Consider the following 15,363-nt stretch of genomic DNA (forward strand, 5'->3'; position numbering starts at 1 on the left):
GGTCTAACAGATTCATTCTGACACAGGAAATAGTGATTTTTTTATATAGGACAGCAGGAACACTCTTTGCAGTGAAGTGGTATTTGAGAATGAAATCAGGGCTGGAGTCATGTGAATATAAGCACTAAGTGAAAGAATGTGAGTAAATGTGCATGCCATGAACAATACTGTGGAAAGAACACAATGAATGAGGTATTGATGTCAGAAAGGCAATGGAGGACCACAGTATCATAGGTATTGTGGTTCATGCCAAGGACTTGAGATGCTTTGCTTTCCCTTCAGATTGTACAAATCTTCCCCCTTTCACTAAAGATTTCTGTGGAGAGGAACTACTCTGAGTTTTAAGCCAATTTTTTGAGACCATTCTTTGGCAAGGATATTTACGTTGTTAAATAATAGATGGTCTTTCAAAGCTGTGTGGTTTATAGTTTTCCATGTGCATTTTCCTACAGGTGCTCAAGTATCAGTACTTAGTCCTATTGAATCTAGTTTGTTTTTATTGTAGCACTTTCTTCAGAAACTTGTTAAATAAATAAAAATAAATATATGACTTTTTTAAAATGATGACTTTGAATTTTATTCCATGTAAATTGGAAAACATTAGATGGAGTTAAGCACACTTTTAAAATTATGTAAAGATGAATTTTCTACCTTTCAGATATGACAGACGTTTTACAAAGATTCAATAGATGATAATAGTGTTCATGTTACAGAATATGAACATGAAAGTGGAAAAACACACAAGACTTTAATAGGTCACACACAATTATAGGATAGGTTGAGATGATGAACAAATATAAAATTATCTCAATATAGATACAATATAAGTGTACATGCTTCTGATATGAACTTTATATGTCAGCCTGGCCAGACTTTGGTGTCCAGTGTTCAGGGTTAAACTCTAGTCAAGATGTGGCTGTGAAGATATTAGTTGAGATGAATAACAATTACAATTAATTGACTTGAAGTATAAGAAATTACTCTCCATGTGGTGGATGGGCATTAAGGAAATAGAATGAAGTTTTTCCAAAGAAAATAAATTCTGCCTCAGATTTTCAAAGTAGAAGTTTGCTTTGCAGATTTTGGGCTTGTGATCAAATTGTCAACACTTACCTAACTTTCCGGACTGTTGGTCACCTCTAAAACTTCAAACATGCCAGTCTCCAAAATGGTATGAGTAAGTTACTTAAATTATTTTCTGTACCTACCTCTCATTGTAGATATATTATTTCTTCTATGTTCCTGGAGAACCTTAAAATCATCCCCATGTTAAGCACAAATCCAAAAGACATTCTAGATGGATTAAATAGTGACACATAGGGATGGATGTTTGGCCTAACAGTTAAGATACCTGTTCAGATATCTATGTACCATATTGGAGTTTCTGGGTTCAATATGCAACTCCTGATCCTGACTGCAACTAATGCAGATACTGGGAGGCAGTGCTGGTGGCAACAAGTGATTGAGATCTTGCCAGCTACATAAGAAACAAAATTCCCAGCTCTCAACTCTGCCCTGTGCCCAGCCTGGGTCCGTTGTGGGCATCTGGGGAATGAGTCAGCAGTTGTGAAATCTTGTCTGTCAATTACTCTCTGCATAATTACATGTGAAAATACAAAATTCCAAAAGCAATTTTTAAAAATGTATCAAGTCACATATAATAAATTTCAATATGATTTTAATCAGCTAAAAGCAAAAATATGAATATATTTGACTAAATTTTAAAAGGAGAAAATTCTGCATATAAGTAATAACTATAAACATCATAAAGCTAAAACATTTGAAAAAGAAGTAAGATTTGGAAATGATTAATATAGTTAACATATTAAGAACTACTGCAAGCTAATTAGAAAAAAGTTACAACATACTATTAGAAAAGAAGCTTACGGGCATAAACAAATGATCCTGAAAGCATAAAGGTGATTTAATGATAGAGATATGATAAAATGTTACTGTCATGTAAGCAGTTAGATGAATTATAATATTCCTGACATATACACTTGTGTCTTTTAAATGGAGAGGTGTGCTAATTTTCTGAAAAGACTCTTGAAAATATATATTGAGAGCCACTAACACAGTAGTTCTACTTTAATAAATATATCCTAAGGAAATAAACAGAGATGTAGACAAAGACTTATGTACAGTGATATTCATGGAGGAATTATTTATAATAACACATAATTGGAAGCAACTTGAAATAACCCACAGCATGGAGAATGTTAAATAAATCATTATACTTTCAGGTTAAGGAATATTACAAAGGTATTAAAAATCATGCCTTGAGGTATATATAATGACATGGGAAATGCACAAAATGGAATGTTATCGAATTTCCTTCTTTAAAACAGATTCTGGAGGTATCTGGATTAAGACCATGATTTATACCAACACATTTCATTGCTCTTCACCCCAAGTACCCATTAAAATTGACAAAGAATAAAAATAGGTAATAACTTATTCTGCTATTGAAAAATAGGGAAGAAAGCAAGAAATTGAACCCTATGTAGTAAGACATGAACATTCAGTATGTGAATTTTAAGGACTTTTTCCTTTGCTTTTACTGTATTTTCTTCATATTTCCTATTAGCATGACGGGTGAGGATAGAAGTCACATTCTTTATCAGGATGGGGTGTAAACATAATCTTAGAATGAAAAATAATGTTTCTCAAGTGACATTCTCTGACATTAAAAAAAAAAAATGGGACCCAGATTTTTCATTATTACTACCTGAGTGAAGGATAATATGTGCTTTTCCTTTTCCTGCATATCCACTGTGTGTTAATACAAGAAAGGCAGCAAAAAGAATGAGATCCAGAAGAGGAAGAGGTGGCCGTGTATAGTGCAGAGCCAGATTTAAAATCCTTTAGAGTAATGTGAATTGCAGTTCCACCAAACCCATTGAACTAGCCTGTGTCTTTTTTATAGTCATTTAAGTTACCTAAAACCTTCAATTCCCCTAGCTCTCTCTAAAGGTGTGGACTTAAACCCAACATAGAAATCCTGTGAACAAGACAGTCTGGTGGTCATTTTTCTTTTGTTTGTTTGGAATATGTATTGTTTAGAGCCCAAAACCAAATAAATACATAAATCATCCATGTTTTCCCAGGTATCACACTAACCAAACCTAACCACATATTCCAGCAAAGAGTAAAAACACAGCTCAGAATACATAAGCGAGCAAATCTTGGAAAATAAACAGAGAGCCAGGTAGCTTGCCCTAATGTTAAAGGTCTTTTATTGGGCCCTTCAGTGACAGTGTCTCATTTCCTGGACCGGACTTCCTTTTCCAGCTGCTTACAAGAGAGTGTATCCTAATGACAAACAACCATTCATTTATTCAGTTATTCAATATTAACTCTCCCCATGTGCTGATCACTCTGTAAGACACTGTATGAGTAGAATAATTATTACAACAAACATAACCCTGCCCTCCCCGGATCTGTAGGTTTGTGTGAGAAGCATCTACAATTGGTGGTGATGCTAGTATGGTTTAACTTTGGTGCCATTTACAGGACTTAAAAACTATATTAAATCCCTTAGACTTCATTATAAATGCAACAGGAATGCATTGCCTTAATAGAGTTTATTCACTGAAGCCAGAAGAGATCTGCATTATCAAAAAAGAAAAAAAAAATCTCTCATGGGGCCAGCATTGTGGCCTAGTAAGCTGTGATCTGTGATGTTGGCATCCCCTATGGGCACAGTTTTGTGTCTGTTGTTCCACTTTCTATCCAGCTCCCTGTTAATGTGCCTGGGAAAGCAGCAGAGGATGTCCCAAGTGCTTGAGCCCATGCACCCACTTGGGAGAGGCAGAAGAAGTTCCCGGCTCCTGGCTTCAGATTGGCTCAGCCCCTAGTTGTTGAAGCCACTTGGGGAATAAAGTAGCAGATGAAATATCTCTCTCTGTATCTCCCTCTCTCTCTCTCTGTAACTCTTTCAAATAAATAAATAAATAATTTTTTTTTAAATTCCCCAGACTTCCTTGATCTGTGCGGAATGTATTAAAGAGTGGAAAAAATGAACAAAGAGGAAATGATAGTAATCCTAGTTGAGAAATGATAATGGCTTGATTTAGGAAAGTGGCAGTCAAAATGCAGAGAAATAGAAGCTTTGTTGTATGTATTTTTAAAATGGAATTATCAAGATTTGGTGAAAAGGTAAAGTGGGAAGAAGGAGAGAAACAGACAAGATGTCTTCTGGATGAATGCAACTAGCTAGAACGTGACAGTTTTAACAAAAATGAAAAAAGACTGAAGGAACAGGATTTGTGAACAGATTATGTTTCAAGATAACTGTGTTAAAATGAGATATCTAAGCACAAATGTCAAGAAGTTGATTGTGTAGGAAGTCCACAGATCAGAAAGGAGGTTGGAGTTGTACATAAAACTGTCAGGCTATAGTGGAATAGCTAGTGCTTAAAGCCTTGAGAATAGATTATCCACTAGATAAAGAAAGTTTATAGTATCTCTCCTTCTGAAAACAACTTAAAGCAATCAGACATCTCTAATTCAACCAAACACTACTATTCTAACTTCTGTGTGATAATTGTACGGAGGTTAATGGAAAATGATTGAAACACCTTTCCTTGGGCAACATATGTTCATTTTATTTTCCAGATTCTCTCTGTTTAATTTATTTTGTTATTTGATAGCTTTTGTTGTAATAGAAATATTTCACATTCTTCTGTAACATCTCTATACCTTTTCATGGTACCATGAAATTTTTGCATTTTAAATATTTTGAGGTGATGTTATCCGGCTCTGGCTATGTCGTCTTTCTTCTTAGCAGATGACAATTGCTACGCCTTTGCCCTGGATTCTTACTGCCCTTCCATATTTCCTCAGGAACTTCCATGAGATATCCACCTTCTATCTATAGTTTCAAGTCATTTTCTCTACTTTAGCATTTAAACATGCTCACATTTTTTCTTGTCCTAAAAAGCCAGCATGTGAACAATAAATTCCTTCCATAGATCGCATCCTGGTCCTGCTACTGCTTGAGCTCACTTTCCCTTTACAGGCATAGTTCTCCACTCAACGAAAAATCTCTCCTTTTCCTCTACCATTTTACAAAGTTGTATTTGCAATGTCATCTCTAATATCTTTGTTGTGAAATCCAGTGGACACTTATCTTACTTGACATTTCAGAACCAATTCATATCTCTTCACTCATCCATTTCCTTGGTTTCAATTCCATTAAAATGCTAATGAGTGCCAAATCTTTTTTTTTTTTTTCTGTTCAACCTGTCCTGATTTTCAGTCACATATGTTTAGAAAAAAATGCACACTTTTTCTATTTGATTGGATGTTTTAATTGAAAATGGAAAGGGTCATCATCAGATCCCTGTATTTACACCGCTATCTTGCCTGGAAGTCGATAGGGTCAGTAAGAAACTTCAAAACTTATATATAAGTTAATATTAGATAGCTTCTGGTGTTGGATTACCTTACAAGTTTTGTACTGTAGGTATTATGCATAATTGGAAGTGTTTATTAAAAAGAATGAAGTTGATCTTAGTAGTGGAAATAATGCAGGCTTGTGAGATGGCTCTGAGTTATTATAGCAACTAATACTCATTTTCATTTTTCTATCTTGATAGAGACATTCGTGCAAAATTAAATTTTACTTATATTAATGATGTGGAAGTAGCTAGTTATTGTTGTGCTTCTTGGTTAAGTGTGCATCATTTGAAGATGATGGCTTCGAAGTGTTAATGGAATTCAGTAGTTGCTCCCTACAGAATGGTTATTAGTTTCTCTTTGTAGCCTTTGAAAAATGTGTTATACAGAATGCATCATTTCCTTTTACTCATGAATTTTAAATCTATGCAGTACATGTAAGGATTATTTCTATTTTAAACAAACGAAATACTTAAAAAATATACAGGAATTCAACTATCAGTATTTGAAAGAGACTGATTTTCCTTCTGAAATGATATATATTAGAAATAAAGTATACAAATAATTATATTTTTTTCAATTTTCCATAACTCCTTGTTTTGGTAGTTCATATTTTAACTATCTTTGATTTTTCTGTATATATATTACATATATATTACATATATATTCTGTATATATATATTACATATATAATATAATGTATTATATATTATATAATATAATTAATATAATAATTAATTAATTAATTTTAAAATTAAAATTTAATGGTTAATCCTTTAAAAAAGTACAATTAAAAAATTAGTGAAAAGATTGCATGTAGCAAAACTCACAGGACTAAAATAAGAAATATAATTCAACAATAGCTAAAATCTTAAATTTCCAATTTTCAATCAGGGATAGAACAACTAGGCAAAACGATCAACAAGGTAACAAAAATCTTCAACAATATAAAAACCAAACTGCACTTAACAGACTTCTGTTGGACAATCTGCATTAAAACAGCAAATTCTTTCCAATACATATTGCAATTCTCCAGAACAAATAAGATGTTAGGCCATTAAAAAAAAGAAAAAACTAAGTAGATTTATAAGGACAAAACACAAATGAAGAATATTTCTGTACTACACAGAAATTAAATTAAAACTCAGCTAGATGGATATGTGGGCATTTGCAGATATAAGAAGCTAAACAACACACTGTAGCCAACAGGAGAAAATGAAAATCTTAAAACAAAATTAGAAATGGAACATCTAAATAGATTTATGTAAGGAGACTAAATTAATAATCTTTTTTTTTTTTTTTTTTTGACAGGCAGAGTGGACAGTGAGAGAGAGACTGAGAGAAAGGTCTTCCTTTACCTTTGGTTCACCCTCCAATGACCGCTGCAGCCGGCGCACTGCGCTGATCTGAAGCCCGGAGCCAGGTGCTTTTCCTGGTCTCCCACATGGGTGCAGGGCCCAAGGACTTGGGCCATCCTCCACTGCACTCCTGGCCACAGCAGAGAGCTGGACTGGAAGAGGAGCAACCGGGACAGAATCCGGCTTCCGGACTGGGACTAGAACCCCGTGTGCCGGCGCCGCAGGTGGAGGATTAGCCTAGTGAGCTGCGGCACTGACCTAAATTAATAACCTTAAAATTGCTCAAATGGTTGCAATGGTGACTTATATCAAAAACTTAAAGGTAGGAGCTGGTGCTGTGGCGTAGTGGGTAAGGCTGGCACCTGGACTGCCATCATCCCATATGAGTGCCAGTTTGAGTCCTGGCTGCTCCACTTCTTATCCAGCTCTCTAAAATGGCCTGGGAAAGCAGTGGAAGATGGGCGAAGTCCTCGGGCCCCAGTACCCACATGGGAGACCCGGAAGAAGCTCTTGTCTCCTGGCTGCAGATCGGAGCAGCTCTGGCCATTGTGGCCAACTGGGGAGTGAACCAGTGGATGGAAGACCTCTCTCTCTCTTTCTGCCTCTCCTTCTCTCTCTGTATACTCTGACTTTCAAAATAAATAAATGAATATTTTTTTAAAAAAATCTTAAATCATGAGAATTCTGCTCAAAAGTATGTACTAAAGTTTATTTTTAAGAATAGATTTGTTTAGCTGGCACCGTGGCTCAATAGGCTAATCCTCCACCGTGCGGCGCCAGCACACCGGGTTCTAGTCCCGGTCGGGGTGCCGGATTCTGTCCCGGTTGCCCCTCTTCCAGGCCAGCTCTCTGCTGTGACCCGGGAGCGCAGTGGAGGATGGCCCAAGTGCTTGGGCCCTGCACCCCATGGGAGACCAGGAGAAGCACCTGGCTCCTGCCTTCGGATCAGCGCGGTGTGCTGGCCGCGGCGGCCATTGTGGGGTGAACCAACGGCAAAGGAAGACCTTTCTGTCTCTCTCTCTCTTTCATTGTCCACTCTGCCTATCAAAAAATAAAAATTAAAATTAAAAAAAAAGAATAGATTTGTTTTTAAAGTCTGATTTTACCCTTTCCTCTTGTCCTTTCTTTGCCCTTCACCATTGCATGAGGCAGCAAGAAAGCCCTCATCAAATGCCAGCCTCTCAAACTTGGACTTATCAGGCTCCATCTCTATGAGCCAAAATGGTTCCACTCATTAAATTTGCAGAGTCAGTGGTGTTCTGTGGTAGCAGCACAAAATGGACTAAGACATAATTGCTATTGTACTGTTTAATGATGAAAACCTGGAAGCTTCTACTCCTGAGAATAGAAAAAAGACAGAGATGTCCACTATCAACACTTCTATTCAATATTGTTGTAAGGGCTCTAGCCAAGGAAATTATGCAAGAAATTTAAATTAAGGGTATTCTTATTGGAAGGGAAGAAGTATTTACAGATGAGATTAACTTTAATATTTAAAAACTTAATGATTCCACTAAAAGAATTATTAAACCAGTGGATCAATTTCCAGGATACAAGATCAATATACAAAAATGAATTGAATTTCCATACAATAGCAATAAATATTCCAAAATTCAAATCTAAAAAGAAATTCCATATACAATATAACATTTTAAATTTTATTTGCTTATTTTTAATGCTGAGAGAATAAAACACACACACACAGAGATATTTCTATGTACTGGTTCACTCCTCCAGATACCCCAACACAGCCAGGGCTGGGCCAAGCTAAAGCTAACAGTGTGGAACTCAATCCATTCAATCCAAGTCTCCCACGTGGATGGCAAAGACTGGAGTACTTGAGCCATCACTGCTGCTTCACAGGGTGAACATTACCAAGAAACTAGACTGGAAGCAGAACTGGGACTGGAATCCAAGAACTCTGATATAGGATGAAGACATCTCATGCAGTGTTGATGACACTGCCACTCACCAACCCTATGATATAATTTTAAATTTTAAAATTAAATGCTTATGTGTAACTTTAATAAAGTAAGTGCAAGGCTTGCACACTGAAATCTATAAAGTGTTATTGAAAATAATACAATATCTCTATAAACCAAACTGAATGTGCACAGATTAGAAACATAAATATGGTTAAGATAATACTATCCAAATTAATTCACAAGGTAAGCACACATTTACATGAAAATCCCAGCTAGCTTTTTAAAGATAAGAATTGACAAGCTAATTTAAACTCATGTGAAAATAAAGAAAACCAAGAGTGGTTAAGGTAGTATTTTAAAAGAGATATAAGATAGAGGATTCACCTTTGTCTATTCATAGTTTATAGTACATATAAAGTACTATAATTAAGACTGTGTGGGCCAGCGCTGTGGCTCACTTGGTTAATCCTCCGCCTGCAGCACCGGCATCCTATATGGGCACCGGGCTTGAGTCCTGGTTGCTCCTCTTCCAGTCCAGCTCTCTGCTGAGGCCCAGGAAGGCAGTAGAAGATGGCCCAAGTGCTTGGGCCCCTGCACCCGCATGGAAAACCAGGAGGAAGCACCTGGCCCCTGGCTTTGGATTGGGGTAGCTCTGGCCATAGTAGCCATTGGGGGTGGGGGTGAACCAATGGAAGGAAGACCTTTCTCTGTCTCTCTCTCTCACTGTCTAACTCTATCTGTCAAATAAATAAAAAAAAAAAGACTGTGATATTGGCACATGGTTATGCATATAGATCAGTGTAATAGAATTGAGAACCTAGAATTTTATCCTTACTTTGATGTTAAAAGGTTTAAACAAAGTACCAAGAAAATTAAAGAAAGAAAGAATTGGTCAACCAATGGTCCAGGGGCAAATGGGTATTTATATTGCAGAGAATGAAGTTTACCCTGAACTTAAATACACTTTTCACAAATTAACACTGAAATGATTCAAAGCCTTAAATTATGAACTAGAATAGTAAAACCTTTAGGAAAACTCAGAAGAAACTCTTTGAAACCTGAAAGTATTTTCTTTTCTTATTATTTAAAAACATTATTTAGTTATTTAAAAGACACACAGAGAGAAATAAACATTGAGACAGATCCTCCATCCTTTGGTTCATGCCTCAAAGGCCTTCAACAAGTAGGGGTGGGCCAGGCTGAAACCAGGAATTCAATCCAGGTCTCCCTTATGGGCGATAGTAACACAATCACTTAAGTCATCACTCGTTGCCTACCACTCCAAAATGGGATGTAGGTATCCCACACAGCATCTTAACCACTGCATCAAATGCCTATCCATAAGATGCAAAAGAAAATAAATTGGATGCCATCAAAATTATAAACATTTGTTTTCTTCAAGTGGCACCATCATGAAAGTAATTAATTGGATTAAATATTTGCAAATAATATATCTGATAAAGAATTGTATCCAGAACATATAAAGAACCCACAACTGGAAAATATAAATAGAACACATTGTTAAAATGGCAAAGTTGGGGCCAGCCCCATGGCTCACTTGGTTAATCCTCAGCTTGCAGCACCGGCATCCCATATGGACACCGGATTCTGTCCTGATTGCTGCTCCTCCAGTCCAGCTCTCTGCTGTGGCCTGGGAAGGCAGTGGAGGATGGCCCAAGTGCTTGGGCCCTGCACCCCCATGGGAGACCAGGAGGAAGCACCTGGACCCTGGCTTCTGATCGGCGCACCAAGCTTTTATTTGACTCTACCTGTCAAATAAAAAAAATGGCAAAGTTTTTGAATAAAATTTTTCCAAAGAAGATATACAGGTACTCAATTAGCTCATGAAAATATATTCAACAGCATTAGTCATAGGAAGAGAAAATCAAAATCATAATTAGGTACCACTTTATACCCACTGAGATAACTATAATTAAATAGGCATGAAATAGCAAGGCTTGGGAAGCATGTACAGAAATTGGAATTCTCATTTATTGATGATGGGAATACACAATTGAGAAGATATTTTATAAAATAGCTTGTTGGTACCTCTAAAATGTTAATGATATGGTTGTCAGATGACCAATCAATTCCAATCCTAGAAACAGAGATCCAAGAGAAATGAAAACATACACACAAGAACCTTGTACACAAAGGTTTATATCATCACTGTTTATAGAACCCAAAAAGTAGCAACAGAACAAAGAGCCAAACAGCCATCATATGACTAATGAATAGAGGTAGGCTTGGTGTTGCACAGGTGAAGACCCAGCTTGGGATACCTGTATCCTAATTCCAGGGTACCTGGGGCTGACTAAGGCTTCTACCTCAGATTCGGGTATAGGTTTCTATTAATGTGATGTGGAGGCAGCAATGCCTGCCACCTATGTGAGAGAAACAGATGGAGTTCCTGGTTCCTAGCCTGACATAGCCCCAGCTTTTGAGGAGTAGATTGATCTGGTATTTTACCTTTCAAATAAATAAAAATAAACATAAGGTTTACATACAGTTGGATATCAGTTGGCAATAAAGTAAGTGAAGTTCTGATACATGTTACAACATGGGTGAAACTCTAATACATCACACTAAGAGCCTGAAGCTAATCATGTAAAAAACACATATTGTATTATCCCATTAATATAACAAGTCCAGAATGGGCATACCTATAGAGACAGGATGTAGATTAGTGGCTGCCTATGACTGGGTGGATGTGAGTCAAGCCACCACGTGAAATGCCTGCACCCATATCAGAAATCCTAGGATCAATTCTCACCTTTGCTCCCAATCCACTTCCTGCTAATGCTTCCTGGACAGCAGCAGATGACAGCTCAAGTGCCAAGAAGTGCCAAGGCCCCTGCCACCCACGCTGGGGACCTGGAGGACTTTCCACTCCCTGAATTCAGCCTAACCCAGCCCTGGCTGTTATAGACACCTGGGATGTAGTTCAGCAGATGGAAGCACATCTCTTCCTGCTTACACACACACACACACACACACACACACACGACTTTCAAGTAGATAACAATACACAAATAAGCATTAAAAGTAGTGACTGCTAATGAAGACACTGATTGCCTGTGATTGATAATTGGAATGATAAATGAAACGTGTACAGATCCTATGTATTTATGAGGAAGTAATCATATCTCTTACTCAGAATCTTTTCCTTTCCTAAATCTCTTTATCAAATATAATATAATTCTAGTGCTCAGTTCCATTTAAGGATACAATGTAGTCCCAAGGACATAAACAAGATATTATCTGTTTACTATGCTACCTTCCACTATAGTAACCTGCTTTCATTGTGTGTGATAAGTAAAAGGTCTCTTTCTTACAGAAACTTATTTAGTATCCATTTAAATACAGAGTGTTTTCAAAAAGTTTATGGAAAATGTGTAATATGAACAAAAACGTTCATGGATTTCAAAAATCCATGCATTAAATGAACTTCTCATTTAATTCTTTTTTCAATGACTACTTTGAAGTACCCTCATATAAGCCATATAAGCCACTTTTGCCAGGTCTTGCCTTCTCTTTAAAACAAAAACAGAACACACATTTTATCTCCAGTAACATCAATGTTCATATATCCACTCTGAGAATGTTAGAAAAACTGTTTCCTCAGATTTGTACATCAATTAGCAAAAAATGAATTGACAAATATTATAAAAATAGCTATTAACATTCATTGTTAGGAATAGGGATCTTAGACTAGACTGTTAATCTCTCTATATTTTTTATAGTAAATCTCTTCCTAACACTACTGTTAACCTAATCAATTGGTTCTGTACGTGTGTGTGCATTAAGTATTTTCCGTTTTATATAAATTTGGCTTCCAGATAATTGCAATACTTCTTAGGCGAACTGCCTTACACACACACTCACACACACACACACAGCCTATTATTTTAGTCTCTCCACTATTTGCATTTACTAAGTTAAAAGTCAACTGAAAAACAAGACAGGCTGCCTCGTCCTGATACACTACCCATCAATCATGAGATTGCTGTTACTTTAACAATACTGCTTAGTCAGAATCTCTTCACAGATTAAAATGAAAGTATGAAAGTGAAAAATAGTGCATTGATTTGGACTTGAAAATGCTGCAACCCACACCACTGACATTATGCAGCTTTGAAAAAAATTAGTAAAAAAGTCTTACTTATGCTTTATTTGTAATCTGAGAAGTGAAAAAAACACAGTGCCTATCAGAATAATGTTTATGGGGCCAGTGTTGTGGCCTAGCAATTTAAGCCACTGCCTGCAACATTGGCATCCCATATGGACGTGGATTCAAGTCTCATTTGTTCCACTTCTAATCTAGCTACCTGCTAATGTGCCTTGGAAAGAGGTGGAGGATGGCCCAAGTGGTTGTGCCCCTCCACCCACATGAGAGATCCCAAGGAAGCTCTGGCTCTTGGCTTCGGCCTGGCCCAGCCCTGACCATTGCAGCCATTGACCATTTGGTTAGTGAATCAGCAGATGGGAGAAGACCTCTCTCTATCTCTCTGTCTCTCCCTCTTTCTCTGTAACTCTGCTTTTCAAATAAATAAAATAGTTAAAAAATAATATATATAATTTAGCAGAGGTTATATTTTAGCTGTTTAGATTTTTATTATTGTTCTATTTAACCTCAGACTTCTTTAAAAAAGAAAAAAAAATAGAAAATAGGCAGTCATTCTTTGTTCTTATATTGCCTATAATTTAACCTAAAGAGCTTTTCCCACTATTCTTTCCATTATCAATTTTTAGAGCAATGACATTTTAAGTGCTGTGATATATAATGTAGGAGAAACTACTTGAATTAAAATACCTGGAAATTTCACATCTAGGGTAAATTCTAAAAGAGAAAAATGCTCTATCACTACAAGGTTATTTCCACATGTCCATAAATTAATAGCTCCATGTTCCCATTAGAATAAAACTGCACTTAATGTGGCCCTCTAAGTTGTACTCATCAAAGAGGAAACAAATAAATACAGAATGGTACATTTATAGTATATATATATATATATATATATATGTATGTATATATTAAGTAATAAATGGTAAGATATTTTACATTTAAATTATTAGGGTCCGAAAAAGCCCACCGCCCGAGGAACGACTCCAAGAGACTTTTTCTCTCATGCAACCAGTAAAGGGTTAAATTTATTGATCCAACATGTTGGGGCCCTCTGACAAGGACAGAGGAGCCCTGAGGAACTACAGCATAGGGTTTATAAAGGCAAAAACCGCAAAATCGGGAGGAGGGAGAGAATACACGGTTGCTAAGCGGTTGCTAAAATCTTACAATCAGCAATTATGATCTTAAGACATAGACAAATCACATCTTCATTATTAGCCCAGGTAACCCAGATGCAACCTTTCTACTTTTAAGCTTGAGCAATCATGCTAGGGGGTTTTTGTGCATTGCCAAGGGTGATGTAGTGCACTGCTATTGTCTGACTATTTGAGATCATAGTTTCAGACCAGAGTCTCAGGGTGGGGGGGGGGTTGCTTTCCCAGAATGCAGTCTCAAGTGCTCCAAAATGGAGTCCCTACTGTCAAGGTGCTACTTTACTCTGTCTTATTTTCACAGCTGCACCAGGAAGGTTTAAACCTGTAAGCTTAAGCTTAACTTTTTACACCGCACATATACAATTTTAACTCTTCAAAATCATATAGATGTTTTGTGCCCCAAGATCATAGCATTCAACTCTGTACTTCTGATTTTAAAATAAATATATACTCATTGAACTTCACACATTCATCACCAGGACTACAGTACATTAGCTCACAATCAAATAGCCAGCCATAATTCCCCATGTCAGGGTTCACAATACATAAGCATTACCAACTTCTCTGGACTATTAAAATAATGTTAATCATTATTGACACATAATGCAAATGAATAAAGTCTAAACCAAAATAAATGCATAAAACTCCTCAGGAACAGTAATTATTTGCCCCAAATTTCCTTTCATTACTTAGAGAATTATTTTAACTCATGCTTCAAGTATTATTTCCATTAATTAATTTAAACCTATATTAGACAACAACAAGCTATAACTTTGGAACTCCAATTGTTTTTACCACATCAACCTTACTGAAGACAGGAATATACCCTTATCTTCCCAAAATTTTCTTACTTGGGGGAGGGCTTGCAATTATTTTCATTGGTTTTAACTATTTATACATATATAGTAAAGATATATTTTAGAGAAAGAATGTATCAGAGGGGATGAAAGAGAAGGGATCACCTAACAGAAATAATATATTTGAGTTTATTGACTAATTTGAAGACACTACAGGTCAGCATATTTCAAATTAGATATTTCACAGAAACTCTGATGTGTAGAGGTTGTGACATAATAAAGAATACAAGAATTATTTATTTTATCAGTTTTTTAGTATTACTTTTTGTAAACATAAGCATATTTACAGAAAAAAACAAAGTTCATTAAACTCTGTATCAAGCCAAATTCATTAGAACATTGCCCAATTGCACGCATTTTTTACTTTCATGACATTATAATCTGCACAAATTATTCTCTATTCCTGATTTTGTATTGCATGTTTTTGATCTAGAATTTTTGCATTTTTAATAACTTTTATTGTGTATATCTGAGGTTTACAATATGATGTTATGAGGTATACATGGACAGTAAAATGAATACTATAGAAAGAGGTTACCATAT

At 36.2% G+C, this 15,363-nt stretch overlaps 1 non-coding gene across 1 annotated transcript; it reads left to right on the forward strand.

The window, feature by feature from the left end:
* The first annotated feature begins 262 nt into the window (after positions 1-262).
* LOC127487436 (U5 spliceosomal RNA) lies at positions 263-378 on the forward strand. The gene has a single exon (XR_007914234.1). It is a non-coding gene; the product is annotated as a U5 spliceosomal RNA (small nuclear RNA).
* The last annotated feature ends 14,985 nt before the right edge of the window (positions 379-15,363 follow it).

This window comes from Oryctolagus cuniculus, chromosome 11, assembly GCF_964237555.1.
Source record: "Oryctolagus cuniculus chromosome 11, mOryCun1.1, whole genome shotgun sequence".
Lineage (NCBI taxonomy): Eukaryota > Metazoa > Chordata > Mammalia > Lagomorpha > Leporidae > Oryctolagus > Oryctolagus cuniculus.